Below are 17,763 nucleotides of genomic sequence, written 5' to 3' on the forward strand. Positions count from 1 at the left end.
ACAGTGCACCACCCACAGACTCTTCAGGGTATATAGGCCTGGAGTTATTGGAAATAATTTTGGGAGGAACATGTTTGGGTATAAAGAAAAATAAAGGAGTGAGCTAATACATTATTTGGGACATCAGGGAAGTTATAGACCATCGGACCCTGGATCTGAAAGATAAATTTGGCATGTAGTGTGGTAGAGTAGGACAGTGTAGGTTGGTGAGTGGGGGAGTGGTAGAGAATGATGAAATCATGTGATGCTAGAAAGAAAGAATTCATCATGAATTATTAACTAGCGACTGAATGGTAGAAGGGTGAAGGAAAGTCAAAGAAGCTTCTACTATTGTCTTAGCATTTAAGGCACTGGTGGAAAGGGTCTTGTAATTAGTATCTGTTTATAAGAAGAATAAAACAATGTTATCTAGGTTCTAATACTGCATTCTGCCTCTGTCTCAGATGGTGGCACCAAAGGATTCTTTGTAGAAAATTTGGCAGCAGTCTTTAGTCTTTAAAGTGACTATTCTTACTGGTGAGTACCTTCAAAATCTTTCTTATCCTGTACCACAACATCTTGGGAACAAGTGAGATGGAATCTTTGAGGTTTTAATGATGATATAAAAAAAAAAAAATTTTTTTTTTTTTTTTTTATCTGGAAGAGAAAGAAAATGAGTTGTGGAGACCTCAACTCATGTTTATTTTTGTTAGTGAACCTTATTAAGCTTACAGTTCCCAGGGAGGCCTTGCTCTCCACAGCCTTGGGCCTTGACTAAGACTTTCTAGGACTGGACCACATTCCTCGGCACCTTCTGGGAACGAGGGTGGGCCCATAAACCCTGGGCATTTGTCCTTCAAGAATCAGCTTAGCTATCACTTTTTCTTGAAAGCCTTTCCTTATTACCATAGGTATTCTTTGATTGTGCTTACTTTACATACCCCTACTATGGGGCAGTTCTACTCTGTCACATGGGGTTGCTACAAGTCGAAAATCAACTCAATGACACATAACAACAATGACAATTTAGGAGTTCTTCGGTGGTGCAAACAATTAAGCGCTCAACTACTAGCCAAAAGGTTGACCATTCAAATCCACCTAGAGGTGCCTCAGAAAACAGGCTTGGTGATCTGCTTCTGGAAGACCTTGAAAGCCTCATGGACAGTTTTACTCTGCGTACGTGGGGTCCCCGAGCCAATACTGATTCAACAGCACCCAACAACATCAACACCTATAACGTCTACCTTCCTGAAATGCAGTGGCTGTTTGATCAGACACTCTCTCTCTCTCTCCAGACTAAGTGTCTTGTGACCAGGCTCATGATTTGATCATCTGTTTAACCCCAATACCTTGATAGGCCTTGAACATATGTTCATACAACGTTGAACCGGTATCTCTGAAAATGTGTATGCAATAAAAAAATCATCTCAAAATTACCTAGTGAGAATAAATCTAAAACATTTTTGGAAAGAGGAATCTAAAATTAATTTTAGTTTTTTGGGAGGCAGGGTCTTAGATTTGCACATAGTTCATGGCCTTTCTTACCTTTTCCTGTAGTCTGCCATTGGTCATTTCACTGCTCATTATTCAAGAGCTAGGGAGAAATGAGGGAGAGAAGCTGAAATTCAGATCAGTTAATTAGGCTGTTGGGGAGCAGCTCTGAAAAGGCTGGACATGGTAGGTGAAATCAATAGTTACTGGAGGTTAGGGAGTATCTACAGTTCTCCCCAACCCAGCCTTCTCCACTAAACCAAGGGCTGCCCGACATACACAGCATATTTTATAAGTTCATTTTAGCATCACAGGGCTTGTCCCTTTGTTCCCAAGTACATGTCAAGCCATATGTCCTGATTTTGGGTTTGGAGAATTCAGTCACTATATCAGCAGAACAAACAGTCGGTGGTCGCTTCTCTAGCTTAATTTCATGCTTCTAAGGCAAGAATTTAACAGTTTGTTTCCTGAAACTGGTTCAAGGAGCATTCTTTAAGTGAAAAAATCCAATCAAGATAATAGGACTTACATTTTGGAGAAGGGTTTTTAATACAAAATTTCCATCTGTGATATATTTAAATTGCTGCCTGAGGCAGCAATTTCAGAAAAAGGGCCCCTTTACTCTTTATTAGGTGCACAATAAATAGTCCACTCTGGAAATGGGGGTTTTTCCTCACCTCCCGACCCCAGCAAACATAAGACTTGCCTGCACCATTCCTGAAATGACCAAGCTACTTTTGGTTTTTCCTCGCACAACAAACTGTTATTGACATGAAAATGTTTATCACAACTTCAGTCACTTGAATTATTTTGTAAGTACTTGTACCTCATAGAAAAGGAGAATGACCGAGCCGTCAAAAGGAGGCCTGCAGTCAATAAGTGAGTGGAAAGCTGTCAATACCAAAATACGATACTCCCTTGATCTAGTTTTGATTTGTTAACAAAGACAGGTTTTGACGTTTACAATGGCTCAGCCATCTTGACTGAATACATTAGAAGGATACTCCACCTGCTTACTGCCAAGGTGGTTTAACACGGATTTCTGGGTTGATCTGGGAATCTCAGCATGTCTCCTAACGAAGGCCCAACATGTTTAAACTGTCAGTAAAGATCCACACAGAAGAAGAGGAAAAAACACGCAAGTTTTAAATCCATACTTCTTCACGCATTCTTCGAGTCCTAAAAGAGGGGGAGTTTTCTGCTGCGTTAAAGCTTGAAACTTTATTTCTTTATATTTTATGACCTGTAGCACAGGTTTAGCCTATAGGTAGGGTTTGTGTAAAGACTATAGGCCCACTCTTTAATGGCTGAATGCATACATTCCCCAGCACATGGTGGATTAGCTGCTCTACGAATGGCCTTAAAAAAAAGTAAAGTGGAAAATAGACAAAGAAATCTATAACCTTTACAGTCTTTCATGTTTGTTTTGCCTGTTCTTGAACCGGCTTTGAGTCGGTGACGAGGATATTGAAAAGATGCACCTGAAACGGTATCTGCCGGCAGCTGCATTTGCCAAGCGGCTCTATTGCTGCTTTCCAGCGGCGAAGGCGCAGCAGCAGTAACAGGGAAGCCAGCGCGAGCTTCCCCGGCGGCGGCGGCGGCGGCGGTGGCGGCGGCGGCACCGGCACCAGCGCAGTTTCCCCTCTCCCCAGCCCTGACTCTACGCGCACATGCGCACTGCGCCCGCAGCCCTGGACCATTTGTCAGGACTACTCGTGAGACGGAGAAAAAAAAAAGAAAAATTTTGGGGTAAGAAGCGGTTGATCTGATCTAATATCTAATTAATCTGAAGCTGTGTACATGCAAAAGCCATTCATTTATTTTTCTGGGTGAGGATGAAAGTTAAGAGCCCTACAGAGGGAAGGAAGCGCACCCTCCTCTTGTGAAACAGATCGGGGAGGGGAAAGGACAGAAGGGGTTTCTCCCCCACTTCTCTCCGCCTCTGGGAAAGAGGCGAAAACTTAATCCCGGGGAAAAAAGTGGGCAAGTGACTCTGAAATGGCTGGAGGGGGAGTCTCTGGGCATCTCACTCTGAAGTAGTGAGTGTGAGTGTGAAAGAGGAACAAAAGAGAGAGAAAAGAGAAAGGAAAAAATGGGGGGAGGAGAGACTTGTATTTTTTTCTTTGCGCGCACACGGAGAAGGGTGTGGGGGGCTGTGCGGAAGGGAGCCGGGCGAGGCGGCCGCGTCGGGCTCTCGCCCGCGCGCAGGCGGCTGGATGCGTGTGAGCCCCCTCCCCTGCGCCCCCCGAGAGCTTGTCACTTTGGTCTCTTTCATGACACCGGGAGCGGGGTGGGGGAGCGCGGCGGCGCTGGGCTCCGGGTGCGTGCCCGTGTAGGCGCCGCGGAGCCGCAGCCTGGGCGGCGAGCGCGGCCACCGAGGCTGGGGGCGCCGGCGGGGGGCGCGGGGGCGGCCGGGGCCGCGGATCGGTGCAGCGGGAGGCGCGAGCCCCGCGCGCCGCCCCTGCGGCCCCCTCCGCCCGTGTGGCCTTTGTGCCGGCGCGCACCGGAGAGCGAGCGAGCGAGCGCGAGAAGTACAAGTACGGGAGACCGAGGCAGTGGGAAAAGAGGCCGGGGCACTTTCTCGCCACTCGGGCTGCGGAGAATGGACTGGTTGAATGTGCAGGCGCGTCTTCCCGGCGTGTGCTGTGTGTGTGCGCGGCGGAAAGGCCTCTCCGACTCCCACCGCGCACACGCACACTCACACGCACGCACACACACACGGACCCACGGCAGGCTCCGCGGCCGAGAGTTTGCGTTTTCTTCTTCGCCTCCTCCCCTTTCCCGACCGAGTGTGTGAGAATTTAATATAGATCAGCTCCAATTTCCGCCATTTTGGGAAAGTTGCACAAAAATAAACCCTCCGGTTTATTTCTGCCAGAGGCAGGAAAGTGCTTGGGGAAGCGAGGCGGCGGCGCGGGCCCGCGGCTGCCGTCCGCGCTGGGGAGGGCTCGGGCACGGGCCGGGCCGGCTCTCGTGCCGTCGCGGCCACCCCGCGCCGTGCGGCGCCGGCCCGGGTGCGGGCGTGTGTCGGGAGGTGGCGGCCGCGGTAGCGGCGGAGGCAGCGGCCGCGCCAGGGCGTCGGGCTGGGGCGGTGGGGGGGGGGGACGCGGGGTGCCTTTTCCTGCAACTTGTTTACGCCTTTCTTATATTGGGGAGCCAAAGGGGTTCGAACAGGGGCCGCTGCCAGCCTCACGCCGCGTGCGTGTGCAATTCCGGAATAATGGGCTTTGCACACTAGTGTCCTGGGCCCGGCGGGCCATCCTCGCGCCGCGGCGGCCGGGCGGGTGGGGGGGGAAGTAGAGGCCGGCGGGGGTGGGGATCGGGAAGCGCAGGAGCCGGGGCATCCGCTGCGCGCCCCGGAGCTTGAGGTGGGGGGGAGGGAGGAAAACTTGTGAGCCCTTGGAGGGGTGGGGGCACGGTGACATGGGCGGGGGGAGGGCGCAACTTTTGTGCTAGTGGTAAAACTTTAATTACCTTGAAAGAAAAAAAAAAGGCCCAATGATTTTTTTTCTCCCCCTTTTCTGGTCAAAGCTCGGCCCACAGCGTGACCGTGAGAGAAAGTTTAAAAGCGGGTGGTTTCCTCCCTGCTTTCCCTTCAGAGGGGTAGAGGTGTCTGTCTGTCCGTCTGCGCTCAGAACGAGGTAGGGGTAACGAGCCGCCCACCGGGGTCGCGAGGACGGTGGCACTTACCCCACCCTGTCACGGGGAGATGAAGGTAAACGTCGCTTCGGTTTCCCTTCTCCTCCCCCCAACCACCCTGCTTCCTTTTCCTCCCCCTCCCCGCCGATTTTTTTGAGGGGACCCGAAAAAACGGAGTCTCTTTCCTTATGCAACTTCCTTGGGCGCAGTGAGCACAGCCCTTCCCCCTCCCTGCATCCCTTGGCCCGCTTCTATACCACCTCGGCCCTAAACCCCAGAAACATGCATTAGAAATCTTTCAAAGTGTACAGAAACAAAAATAGATTTTTAATTGTTTTAAGTTCAGGAAAATGAGATGAGAAATAGGAATTTTTTCTGGGGGGGGATGGCTGGGGCGAGTGCGTCGAATTTTAATTTTGATTTTCCTTGAGCATTGTTCGTGATGTCTTTATTGGTCTTGGAAGCTCGAGAGACTCTGTCCTGCCTATCTTGGTCGCGTGGATTTTTGCGCAAGTTTTTTGAAAAACACTGACTCGAGGAGAGAGCATTTCTCCGTAAAGTTTCAAGTGCAGCAAAATAGCGAACGTGCAAAACTGGCCAAGGGGAGACCTCTAGTGGTTAAACGCATCTTTAAGTTCGGAAGGCCGAGAGCAAAGTTTGGCCTGTACTTGTAGCTACGTAGTCCATTCAGACGTGGAAGTAATTAGACGACCTGAGTGAGCAGCCAGATGTTGTGTGAAAGGATGCTGGTCAGGAATAGAAAGTTTAGTAAATCGGAGAGCAATGAATCCTGAGGACTCAGACTATGTAACTTCCATCCATCATTAGTTACATGGAAAACCACTTCGCTTTTATTCTGGGATTTGAGGTTGGTCACCCCTTGTATTAGGAACAGTTGTTTTTATATTTGTGGTTGTCTGTACAACAGCAGACTGGTGTACCTTTGATCACGAGGAGTGGATAATCTCATTTTGAATGTTTTTAAAATTACAAAGTGCAATATTTGTTTCAAACTTTTAAAAAACGAGAAAGGCCTTTGGTTGAAATTTGCATTTCAATGAGCTGATCATTTTATTCTCTAATAAATGTAACTGAAGGGTAATATTGAGTTTCTTAACTGCATAGCTGTAGGAATAGATTTAGTGTATGTACTCCATTCTGGTTCTGAGAGCCTGTTATTTTGTTTCACTGGGTAAGAAATTGTTTCTGAATACTTTGTATAGATCATGCTTTAAATACTTAAATATATGGGTAAAAACTGCTTACATAATATCTATTCTTTTGCCAGTGTGTATTCTGTAAAAGGTCTTTTAATTTTAAAGGTAAAAACAATAAAGAAAATTAAAGTTGAGTCAAATGATCCCTCTTTCACCTGTTTATCCCACAATTGGAGAGACTTTATTGGAGGAATTTAGGATATGGGAATGATTAAATTCCATTTTACCTCATCCCAAACTAGTTTATTTTAATATATGGTATGGTTTGAAATTATGCATAAGTGACTCCAAACTTAAGCTGTTATTGTGTGTGGATTTTGAAACCTTTTTTGGACAACAGTGCTTTGATTTTACCTTCCCTCTCTTTAAATCAATGCTAGACCTTCTGAAGAGGACTTGGGGGTAAACGACATTCGTAAAGGCCACCAGAAATTTCTCTCTTCAAGGCCACAAGGTAAGATTTGCTTGTTGAAACAAATTGCTTGATATTCTTGCAAATGTTAAAAGCCGTATTTGAGAATCAGGAAGAAAAGTGTGGGACAGAGTTTAGAAAAATCACCATTTTGAGGGCATTGATTTGAATGTATGAAAGTATTGACCTCAGGTGTGATTGAGGCTTGAATAAAGCATTTGGAAAGGTTACTAGATTGTCCTGGATAATCTTTGGATCGGAACTGCTTGCCAGATTCTTAGTTAGCATTTCAATTATACCTGGTTTCTACTGAAAGTAAATTGTTTTATTCTTTGGAATTGAAAAAATGGGAAAGATGGAACAAAAGTGATTGTAAATTAATTTAACAGTTATATAGGTACACAGAAATATCATGGAAGATTCTGGAACTTTAAATGGCTTTGGAGCCCAGTAGTAGAATTTTGTAGGTGAAACTTATAATGATGAGAACTTTTGGGTATTTAAGTAAATTAACTCCTGTGACTTCAATCCAAGGTGAGCCAACTTGTACCAAATATCAGGTCATAGTGTGATAGTGAAGTTCCAGGATGTTAGTATAGACTTGTCAACCTGAATGCATCTCCATAGGGAATACAGCTATTGTTCAATAAAGTCCAATAAAGTAACTTTGGAGGGTGCTGACTTGTCTTCAATAGTCTGGGACCTCCTATCAGGACCAAAGACATTCTCAGGCAGAGGGATGAGACATCTCTGAGACAGAGCATATAAGTACACTTGTGTCACGCTAGCACTGACACTTCACTATTTATGCCTTTGTTTTGTTTTTCTTATCTTAATTTCTCCTTAATCCTTCCACCTTTTCTGCCTCTTTTCATTTTCCTTCTTTCCTTATCTGGAGTTCTAAAGGATTGCTGATTTTTGTTTGGATAAAACAAAAGAAAAAAATTAGCCTTTTATGAGCAGGACTAATAATCCTGACTGGGTCACCTTATAATCAAGGAAGGTGTGGTCTAGAAGTGCAAACTAAACAATTACAGGAATAAAAATGATTATTAAGTTTATTTTCACTTTCTGCTTGTGGGTCATCTTGAACAGTACATTTAGCAAATTAAAAAGATGGGTTCTTATAGATAATACAGCGGAGACAATGGGACAAGAACATCATGCAGGTGGAACAGAGTTCAAAGAGTGAAGTGCCTGTCTTGGGATGTCAAGTTCCTTGTTTAGACATGCTAAGTTGAAGGCTAGGGTTATTTTTCTTCATTTGGAAGGTCATCATGTTTATGGATAGAATGCTAGACTAGAAAGCAGAAGATTGAATTTAGTCAATAGATGTGTTACCTTGTGTAAGTTATTTCACCTCTTTGAGCTGAGATGTCCCCATCTGGAAAATGGGAGCAACCTTACTTGCCTTGTTTTGTTAAAAGAGACAAGTAAAATAATGTTTGAGAACTATCAAGAGTTATTCAAATGTTTGTTGGTTATATTATCATTTTTAACTTAGGCAGGCTTTGTAGAAGATAAAAGGTAGGTTGTCTAGGGCCAAACATAGTGATTTAATTCCTGGCTAAGATTTTGAGATAGGTTTCTGGTATGTATATTATATGGACTTGTCAGAATACTTTCAGGAGATAATTCTTTTCTTGAGGAAAAAAGTAATTTTATCTCTAATAAGGTTAATGTTGAATTTCTTAATTGTTTAGCTGTAGGAATAGATTTAGTATATGTCGTCCCTTTTAGTTTTGAGAGCCTGTTGTTTTGTTTCACTGGGTAAGAAATTGTGTCTGAATACTTTGTATAATTCATGATTTAAACACTTAAATATGAGCAAAACCTGTTTACATAGTATCTATTCTTTTGCCAGCATGTATTCTGCAAAATATCTTTTAATTTTAAAGGTAAAAACAATAAAGAAAATTGAAATTGAGTCAAATGATCCCTTTAACTTTTACCTGATTATCCTACAATTGGAGAGACTTTACTGGAGGAATTTAGGATATAGGAATGATGAAAATCAGTATTTTACAGTATTGGGCTCTTGAGGGAATGGGTCATGTTTTATCATGGTCCTGAGTGCAAAACCTTACATTTATTTATCCCAAATTGGTCATTGAATAAGTAGGAGTAAATGAAATAGATACATCAAGTTTAAAAAGATGCCTAATTGTAGAAATAGTAAAATAGTAGGGTGATGAAAATAGAAGGAATTGTGTGAGGGGAATTCGTATACTGTAATTAATATTTCAGTTGCATGAGCCTGCTGGGAGATGAGCATGAAAAAATAGGTAACTGGGGTAGTAAAAATTTTAACTCTAGGGGCTAGAGAAATGAATCCTGTGAATGACAGTGGATTTAGGGAGAGGCCCATGTGGGGCTTTTTTTTCCCCCTGTATGTTTTCTAGACCCTTTTTCTACTTTATTCTAATTATAGCCACTGATCTATAATCTATATTTAAAAAATTACAAATGCTATGTTATTATTTTCAATTTGATGGTACTGAACCTGACAAAATAAACATGTCAAGTTCTAGTTTTATTTCATCTCTCTTGTAGGTTATCGGTCAATGTTCTAAGAATCCAAAAACTCAGTAGGTGAAGGAAGGAAAAAATATGCCCTGCTTAATTAATCATATAGCAAAAAATATATGCCCTGCATAATTAGTCCCTGAGTAATTGCGAGTTGGCTCTTACTAGTTTGTTTGGTAGTTTATTACTAATAATTATATACTGCAGACAAGGCTGTTTAGAGTAGATGGAGTTAGCATGCCAAATTTATAAGAGAAGTTATTTTATGTGATCTGGGACAAGGGCACCCTTGGGGTCCCAGGATGGGGAACCTGTGTGACCTCTTCAGCAATGTTTCTACTATTCACTTAACCAGTTTTCATTGAGCTCCTACGGTGCTGAACACCCTTGAGAAGTTCGCTAGACCCTTAACCCAGGAGTACACACAACTCTGAACTCTACCGGTAAATAATAGCATAACAGTTGCATCTTCTACCAGGAGAAATGAATAAGGGCTCTGACATTCTTTGGAACCAGTGAGCCAGGAAACATAGATTTTGGGTTAGCTGATGCAGGACCATGGCATATAATTATATACCTGTAGCATAATGCATTATATTCTTTTCTAATACTGAGACTTCAGAGATTAATAAGGAGCTGTTCACCCACTGTCACGAGATACCTGATTGTATATCTATGGAGGGTGATGGATTGGGGTTGATTCTTTCTTTGACCAGTGTGTTCACAAGGTGACATTCTGGTGAAAATCTGATCTACCACCAATCTCGACTTGGTATTGTAGAGGAACTCATTCCTTAAAAGAATTTGAGGTTATTGTGGTATAGGTGGAGCTACTGTATTTAGAGAGAACTCTTTAATGCCTTTTTTAAAATTTTTTTTATTGTGCATAAGGTGAAATTTTACTCACCTACAGAGCAAATTAGCTTCTCATTCGATAGTTGGTACATAAAATGTTCCAGAGAATTATTTAATGTTTGTGTGTGTGTGTGTTTATGTATGATATCTTGAAGTTTGGGATCATTAAAAGATAAATTTTGTAAAAAGTCTTCATTGTCCAATGGGAATATTCTCCAGTTATCTCTCTGTTGTGTTAAGTGAAATTGTTTCATTGACACCTGCAAATGAGAGTCAATAGTGGCAGATTATGGACTAGTATGTATTGACTGTGGAGCCAGTGGATGGGTATAAAGTAAAACACCAGGAAAGGGTATCTTTGAAATTTTGATTTATGAAGTCATGTTGAGAAAGAGCCCTTTGGAAGTCCCCATTTAGGAGATTGTTTGTTGGAGGTAAAAATAAGGACCTTTGAGAGGAAATTGGATAAAGCTGGGTCATGTTGGATGAGGGACTTTTTCTGATGATCCTCAGTCTATTCCTTGGGTGTAGACGTAGAATCACTGATCTGAGAAGTGACTGTGAGGGTTACCTGTGTATTGTATGTAATATGTATGGTGCTTTCTGTATTGTTATTCTTTCTCCCATTTATACTGCAAGACAGTTTTCTCTTGTGTTCATTCAGCAGTTTTTTTTTCTAGAACAGATATTGAGCATCTATTTTGTATAACTGTAACTAGGAAATGCTTCACATAGTCAGCACTTAGAACAGGTTTGAATGAATGAATGTATTGGGCTACAAAGAAGTAAAGGAGCAGTCCTTGGCTTCAATGTATTCATAATCTAGTTTAGTGGTAATTAATCTAGTTTAGTGATAATTAACAAAACAAAGCCATCATTAAATGGGAGTGAGTGGTAGAGATAAAGGTAGTAGGTCAGTGGTACAGCTAGATGTAGTGGTAAAACATGCTGTGGCGATAGAGACCTGGGAGATATGGTGCCCTCTGCAAAACATAAGTGTTAATACATTAGGTACTATAGCATATTGGGAAATCCTGGTGGCGTAGTCGTTAAGACCTACGGCTGCTAACCAAAAGGTCGGCCTTTCATATCCACCAGGTGCTCCATGGAAACCTTATGGGGCAGTTCTGCTCTGCCCTGTAGGGTGGCTATGAGTCAGAATAGACTTGAAGGCAACTTTTTTTTTTTTTTAAATAGTATATTGAGTACTTTCAACTATCAAGCACTAAGCTGTATTCATTTATTCACTATTATATTCATTCATTCAGCCAGTACTTACTGAGCATCTTCTCAGTGCCCAGATACTGTTCTAGGCACTCAGTATTAGCTCTAATACTCAGTAATCTTGAGCATTTGCTGTTATTACTTTTCTATTAGCTTAAATTGGTGCTCAGAAATACTAAGTAACTTGTCTGACATCATATCATGCAGTTCAAAAGAGGTGGAACTGTGGGAAATGATACTGATTTATGATTATTTGGTCAAGTTTCTGATTCTCATAATAGTAATTCCTAGAATATTTCTGAGAAAACACATTTTCAAATTAATGTATCTGTTCTTAAGCACTGGTTTTCTGGTACATGAGCAACAAGTAAATACAGGAAAAAATGGTAGAAGGAAAACTTTTACCTCCTATCTCTCTTTTTCTTCACCAAGAATTGGGAAAAGACCTAGTTATTGAGTTAAACTGGACAGAAAACCTTGGTCTAGCTCATGGCCTTGAAATGATCATAAACTATTAACAAAATATTACTTACATTAGGTTTGTGAGTTAATGGGATTATTTATGTAAAATATTTCACTTGCTCTTTGTAAAAGAGACCTGTTAAGGCAGTAGAGTTAGTTTTCAAAAAAAAATAAAGGACAAGACGTGGATTTCCATAAGTGGATTCAAAAGATCTTGGAATTTACTCAGAAGTCTAGAAGGAAAGAAAAAAATTTGCATGACAGATAGAGGTAATGGAAGGGGGAAAGAGGAAGGGAAAGTAGTTTTCTAGAGTCAAAATAAAAAATTGAAACAGGGAATATGACTAAGAAGATAGTCAACAACAGTGCTGCAATTACTGTTGTAATACTCTATACCCAGAAGAGTATGCCCCATGTTTGTAAAATGAAATGAAGGTTTTTTTTGATTCATTGGGTGATTCCATGTTGCAGTGGGAGTTACGTGATATCTCTGTTGATACAGTTCGTACGGCAAAATTTTAACCTGATTTAGAAGTATGCGATTGAATACACTTATTAGAGAACAAAGTACTGCTTCTTTATTAAAGCCCTATTATTCAGTAAAGGAACCCTGGTAGCACAGTGGTTAAAGCACTTGGCTATGAACCAAGAAGCCGATGGTTCGAGCCTGCCAGCCTTTCTGTGGGAGAAAGGTGTGACAGTCTGCTTCTGTAAAGATTAACAGCCTTGGAAACCCTATGGGGCAGTTCATTGTCCTTTAGGGTTGCTATAAGTTGGAATTGACTTGACTCAGTCAGTGAGTTTGGTTTTTTCTTTTTTGGGGAGGAGGGTTAACTATGTGCCAGGCCTTTTCATTATTGACCCATACCTCTATGTGTGTTAATTTTATGGAATGAAATTAGTTCAGTTACTAGAAAAACATTTGAGTAGGATTATTCAGACTCCAAAAATCAGTTATTTTTTGTCAGCTGTAACACTGGTTGAACCCTGAACAGTGAATTGAAATTCTTAAGTGGTCAATTTTGTCTGGTTGTTAAATGAGCTAAATAATTTATCCTATTGCTTTGTGGTCTTGTTTGGCAGACCTCATTGAAGCTTAGCTGTTCAATCTATTGTTATGGAGGTTAGCTACAAATGGTTATCGAGATAAGCCTGTAGACATGAGAGAAGTAAAATCTGGTCAAACCTAATTTATTACATACCAAAGAGAAATCCAGTGTTATATAAAATAAATGTCATATAAAAACTGTATGTTATATGAAAATAGGAAGTAAAATAAGAAAAAAGAACAAGATACTACTTTTTTTAAAAGCTGGAATCCAGGTGGCACAGTGGTTAAAGCGCTAGGCTGCTAACCGAAAGGTCAGTGGTTCAAACCCCCCCTCAAGCCTCTCCACAGGAGAAAGATGTGGCAGTCTGCTTCCATAAAGATTACAACCTTGGAAACCCTATGGGTCAATTCTGCTCTGTCCTACAGGGTTGCTGTGAGTCGGAATTGACCTGATGGCAATGTGTTTTTTTTTTATTTTAAACTACTTATTAAAAAAAAAAAAAAAACTTACGAAGTGAAATAAGAAAAAAGAACAACAACACTACTTCTAGTAATTTTTTTTAAAACTAAGTTTATATTTAACACAAGCATAGAAATATCTGTGTCTGAACAGGTTCTTGGTCTCTTATGGCCTCTGTGAATCTCTCTAAGGGGTATAGAATTTCTGTTATTATCCTTCTAGTGTAGAATGTCGACGATATGGTAACACTTTTAAGGATATTTCAGCTTCAGATTGAGGTATTTTTTTTTCTAGTCCTTACGTTGAACATGAGCTTCAAATAAAAGCATTAAACAAGAGTATAGTAAATATGCCGTAGACCCCGTTAATGTCAGTTTGTGATTTCAGTTTCTATGTGCTCTCTAACGTGTATATATATTTTTTTTTCTTGAAAGGCATTTTTCATTTTCTGTTCCTACTTGAGAGGAAGTAGGTTACGCCTCAGAATCTCAAATAATTCATCCTTCTTACAGTAACAAACGTAGGGCAGGAAGTTGAGATTTTGTAAAGGTTGCCTCTGGCGACCTTTGCATATAATCTCTATGGCAGAAAAAATAGCAAATCAGATAAACCATTGGTACGATGTAAATAAGGTAGTTCTCGTTAAAATATGACCAGTAGATAAAGGGGAAGTGTTTCTTAGAAAATGTAAATAAGAAGGAAACATCTTAAAAATGGATTTCATGTTTCAACAAAGGATGAATTAATTGCCACTCAAGTATCTACTTGATGTGGACAGAAGGCCTAGACTCTCACGGATGTTGTTTTTGTTGGTACCAAGCTTTCAGTTCTCACGTTGAAATGACCTAGAGTTTTGCCTACCTCAAATCTATGAACTTGGACCCTCGGCAAAATTTCACATCTCTCCAGAACAGATTTCAATTCCAATATGTGTGCAATTCAGGGTTCTTATCAGGCAGGGTGAGTAGAATATCAAAGCTGATATCTGTCATGCTTGATTTGAAAGGAAATTTTTTCTTCGTAGCAATATATGTTTGTTGAGAGATGCTTCAAGTGCAAGTTTAGATTTTTCTCTTATCCTTATTGAATAAGCCTGTTTAAGAGGTTTGAATTTAACTTCTTTTGATGTGTTCTACACTGATGCTTAAATAAGGAGAGTTTCTTGGAGCGGTAATGTTATGCTTCTGCCAAAGAGGTAAATAAATGCTTAGCAGCCTAGTTGTTAGTTAGAATTTACACTGGAAAATATGAGATAAGTGGACAAATGGGGATCTTTCTCTGATTCCTCCTCTTCCCATCCTACCCCCCAATTAGTCTGTTGCATTTTGCCATCTTTTTTATTCTTTCATTTGATAAATTTTATCGATACCTATGGTGGCTATTCAGAGAGGAGGAAGAAATTACTAAATCATAGTTTCTTCCAAAGCCTCTTGTATGTAGATGATCACAATACAGTGTAATAGGTATTCTAAGGGGGTGCAGGGTTACCCAGCCCTCTCCAAGCATCTTACATGCAGGTATTTCAGGGTCTCTCTCTCTGTAGTATTCTAGCCCCTTTTTAGGGGAGGCTGTGTTGCTTTCATCTCTCTCCCTCCTCTCCTATGGGCCTTTTGGCCCAATCTCTTACAGTGCTTTCTATTTGCCTCTGTACCAAGCATTCTTGAAAGCAGGTCTGTGAACCACAGTTGGTATGTGAGGAAGTTTTTTTATGCCTCCTCAGCAGAAATACCCTAGTAAGGTTGCCAATGGCTTATTCTTGGGCAGTTATTCAGAGATGACATTCTTCTTACGTTTTGTGTTTGTTAAAATGTTCTTTTCTTTAAAATTACTTGGCAAAACTAAAAGTTACTGACCTTACATCAATCTCCCAGATTCCATTTTGAAATTTTTTTTTTGTCTGTTGATCCAAGTCTTGGGTCGTCCTTAATCCTTGTTTTTCCTACCTTCATCTTGGGACTCCTAAGAAATCAAATAGGGCCTTTTGGAGCAAAGGTATTGGAAGTTATAACCTGCTATCCAGTGTGATTGCTTTGCTTCTCATACCTCTGCCTCTGGGAGCTTCGGACATCTGGTAAGCTGGTGCTTGTTGGGAATGTGGACTCCACAGAGCAGCTTGTTTTCTTTTCTTCAAAGTAACTGTAGCTCTCATGTTTGGAGTGTCCACTGTTTACAAAGCACCGCAACATACATTATTTTTAAAAACGCTTACGTCTCCATGAAGTAGATATTCCTATTCTGTTTTACAGATGAAGGCGCTAAGGCTGAAGAGAGGTTGGATATCTTGCCCAAGGTTATACAGCTAGTAAACTGTGAAGCCAGGATTGAAATCCAGGCACTAGCTTCAAAATCTATGCTTTTCATCATTATATATATGTTGATTAAAATACAGCGTGTTGGGCACTGTAGCATAGTCCTAAAGGGCAGTGTCTTTGGAGGTTAAAGTCTGTTTCTTAGCTGGGTGACCTTAGTTTTCTCATCTATAAAATGAGGGTAAGAATACCGATTAGTTTTAAAAGGTAGTTGTGAGGGTCAAACCGGCTAATATTGATGAGATCTTTTTAAAATGATAAAGCAGTGACGAAACCATTCTGCTAGAGTATGTCTGTATCCCTTTAACGTGTGTTAGGCTTATTGGCTTTGCATGATTTCCTCTCCATGGCTTTGTATTTGTGGATATTTGAGTTCTCTCTTTAGAGCCTGTGTACATACCTCTCTGGTGTCCTAGAGGTATTAGAGAGCAAACTAGACAGCACTAAACAGCAAAACAGAAAACAGTAGGCAGGCCTTAGGAGGCAGGGGCCACTGTCTTTTTCAAGTCTGGATTTAATGCCATAAGAATATTCCCAGTACTCAACACTGCAGGTCTCTACACGTGGAGGCAGGCTGGGATCTAGGTCAGAAGATAGCATCCCTGTAGTCCATCTAGCCTGAAGCTGAATCGTATCTTATCCTGTAAAACGCTATCTACTTTCATGTCATTTCCAGAATTTATTTTCCATGGCTTAGCGTTTTCCAAAAAGCAGTTCTAGGGAACCTGACTTATAGTAATAATAGCATCACAAGTTGTGGTGTGGGAAACACCAGCTTCGAAAGCAGCTCGCAGGTTGCTTTACTCCACCAGCACATTCTGTGCACCTCACAGTTCTCAGAGGTTACTGTGGTATTACACATCTTTTTCATTACTGTCATGGATTGAATTATGTCCCCTGCAAAAATGTGTGTATCAACTTGGTTAGGCCATGATTCCCAGTATTCTGTGGTTGTCCTCCATTTTGTAATTGTAATTTTATGTTGAGAGGATTAGGATGGATTGTAACACCACCCTTACTCAGGTTACCTCCCTGATCCCAGGCCTGCACCACCTTTTATCTCTCAAGAGATGAAAGGGAAGCAAGCTGAGAGTTGGGGACCTCATACCACCAAGGAAGAAGTATCAGGAGCAGAGCCCGTCCTTTAGACCCCGGGTTCCTGCGCAGAGAAGCTCCTAGTCTAGGGGATAATTGCCGAGAAAGACCTTCCTCCAGAGCCGACAGAGAGAGAAAGCCTTCCCCTGGAGCTGATGCCCTGAATTTGGACTTTAGCCTACTTTACTGTGAGAAATCAACTTCTCTTGTTAAAGCCATCCACTTGTGGTCTTTCTGTTATAGCAGCACTAGATAACTAAGACAACTACCAAACCTTTTTTTCATGGGGCACGAATAAATGGTCTGCTAAAAGTTATGTTTTGGGGAGCGGAACGTTGCCCTGGCCATTTAATCAGGTCTTATTTAAATACCTTCGCCTGGCCTCAGCCATGCAGTGTGATGATGTGGGGGTAGCGTGACCACTCGTGAGGCTTCTCCAGGAAGGAGCACCCCGTCGACTGTAGGTCCAACTCGCTCCCCACGTGCCAAATTCTTCTCCATTACTTCAGAGGTATTGTTTTACTATGAAAGCTGGCAGTCCTTTCAGGAGCCATGTAAATATGATGAATTATTATCATTATTAACAATAAAATATTTACTTTTCATCTAGCAATCTTGACATCTTGTGATAGATATGAACAGAAGCGGTCTACTATAAGAAATGTTATTGAAATAAAGTGAAAAAAAAAAAAAGCCACTGCCTAGTTTTTTAAGGTCACTCAGGGGGTCTCATCAACTTGAATAATTGTTAAACCAGCTATTATAATAAATTAACATTTTATTGACTGATTACTACGCGATAGGCATTGTGCAGAGGTATTTCCTGGCTTATTTAATTCTCACCGTTGCCCAGTGAAGAAAGGTACTGTTACTCTTCACGTTTTATAGATAGATAAATTTTCATTTTGAGAGACTGATTTGTCCAAAGTCACCAAATAGGCTCTTGTCAAACTTTGTGGTGTGAAATGAAAAGGAGGAAAGGAAGGAAGTGGTTTTAGGGAAGGGTAGGGGAATGGAAAGAGGAACTCCTGAGATGTGGCAAG

At 41.3% G+C, this 17,763-nt stretch overlaps 1 protein-coding gene across 5 annotated transcripts in view; it reads left to right on the forward strand.

Annotated features, from left to right (window-relative positions):
* The first annotated feature begins 3,105 nt into the window (after window positions 1-3,105).
* L3MBTL3 (L3MBTL histone methyl-lysine binding protein 3) overlaps window positions 3,106-17,763 on the forward strand; it is a 124,335-nt gene continuing 109,677 nt past the window's right edge. For 2 of the 5 annotated variants that reach the window (XM_023557609.2, XM_023557697.2), the window contains exons 1-2: window positions 3,106-3,219; window positions 6,707-6,780. The gene's annotated coding sequence lies outside the window, so the exon portion shown is untranslated. Of the gene's footprint in view, window positions 3,220-3,493; window positions 3,516-4,046; window positions 4,260-5,001; window positions 5,186-5,745; window positions 5,978-6,706; window positions 6,781-17,763 lie in introns of those variants that run through there. The other 3 variants (XM_064290732.1, XM_064290746.1, XM_064290738.1) reach the window with 3 other exon arrangements.

The sequence above is a fragment of the Loxodonta africana genome, chromosome 1 (assembly GCF_030014295.1).
Source record: "Loxodonta africana isolate mLoxAfr1 chromosome 1, mLoxAfr1.hap2, whole genome shotgun sequence".
Taxonomy (NCBI): Eukaryota; Metazoa; Chordata; class Mammalia; order Proboscidea; family Elephantidae; genus Loxodonta; species Loxodonta africana.